A 1,205-nucleotide genomic window follows, 5' to 3' on the forward strand; every position below is an offset into this window, starting at 1 on the left:
GCGGGTCTGGAACCCGCGGGCTCAGGCAATCCACTCACCTCAGTCTCTCAAAGGTTCTTTGTAGAGGCTGCTGCCCTCACACCACTGGGGCACAATCCCCAAGCTGTCCTTTGTCATGTCCCCCACGAAGAGGAGAATGTTCATGTGCCGTGTTTTGCACAGGATAACCACCTCATAGCTGAAGGCCTGGAACTGCTCTGGGGTTGGGTCGACAAACTTTAGGATCTTCGCAGCAACATCTCCATGTCACTTTCCCTTATAAACAGTTCCAAAGAAGACTGACCCAATCTGAGTGGAGAGCATCAATTCACTAGCTTCTATTTTCCAGTAATAGTTTGAATCTCTTTGTCCATGAGACCTAATTTTCTTTTTCTCCTGGGTCCTGGATCCTGGTGCCCACTCTCTTTGTGCTGTCACAGGGGTTTTGGACTGTGACCAAGCCATTGAGCTCAGATGGTTGGGGCTGCTGGACAGGGCTGAAGGTGAGGCAGATTCTCTGTGACTTCCAATTGCACCCTCAATCATCCTGCTGTCCACAGATAGGATGACCATGTGGACATTAGGTGTGGACATAGACCTCTGCCTCTGGGAAAGGGAACCTTCAGAGGAGGGGCTGGAGGGGTAGAACGTGAAGGCGTGAGGTGTAGAATACCTGTGCTGGGAACTAACAAGTATCCGGGAAACAGGCTCTCGCATATGACTCATTGTCAAAGAAGGGAGTGCTGGGACCCCACTATCACCAGTAGTGGATTTGGGAAACAATAAGAGTTGTCTGATATTACTCCAGTCCACCCACATAGTAGGTACTTTGGTGCTACAGTGCTCATGAAATTTGTGGCCACAAGTCTGACATTGAAATACGTTGAGCAGGAATTTCTGACAAATGTCACAGAAGACAAGCTTCAGGAATGTCTTTTGAGCAAAATTGTGTGTTGTGAGGGGAATATGATCCAGGAAATCTACTTGAAGTTCTTCTCCAATCAAAGAAGCAGCATCGGTATTCCAATCTAAAAGTGCATTTTTATCTTTGTGTTCGTAAGGAAGTCTGAACACCGCACAGCACTCTGGTTGTAAGTCTCTCACCTTGAGCGCTTTCATAAGGCAGTCATGCAAGCTCATTCCATTTTTCACATTAACCACTGTTCTTTGCTTGTTCAGCAAGAAAACACGGATAGTGTTGCTTGTCTAAGAAGAATCTGTGAGTT

At 47.1% G+C, this 1,205-nt stretch overlaps 1 pseudogene; it reads right to left on the minus strand.

Annotated features, from left to right (window-relative positions):
* Positions 1 to 39: 39 nt before the first annotated feature.
* Positions 40 to 1,200, minus strand: LOC103253997 (annotated as a pseudogene).
* Positions 1,201 to 1,205: the final 5 nt, after the last annotated feature.

This window comes from Carlito syrichta, unplaced genomic scaffold (genome assembly GCF_000164805.1).
Source record: "Carlito syrichta isolate Samal-C Ts95f unplaced genomic scaffold, Tarsius_syrichta-2.0.1 Scaffold261293, whole genome shotgun sequence".
Lineage (NCBI taxonomy): Eukaryota > Metazoa > Chordata > Mammalia > Primates > Tarsiidae > Carlito > Carlito syrichta.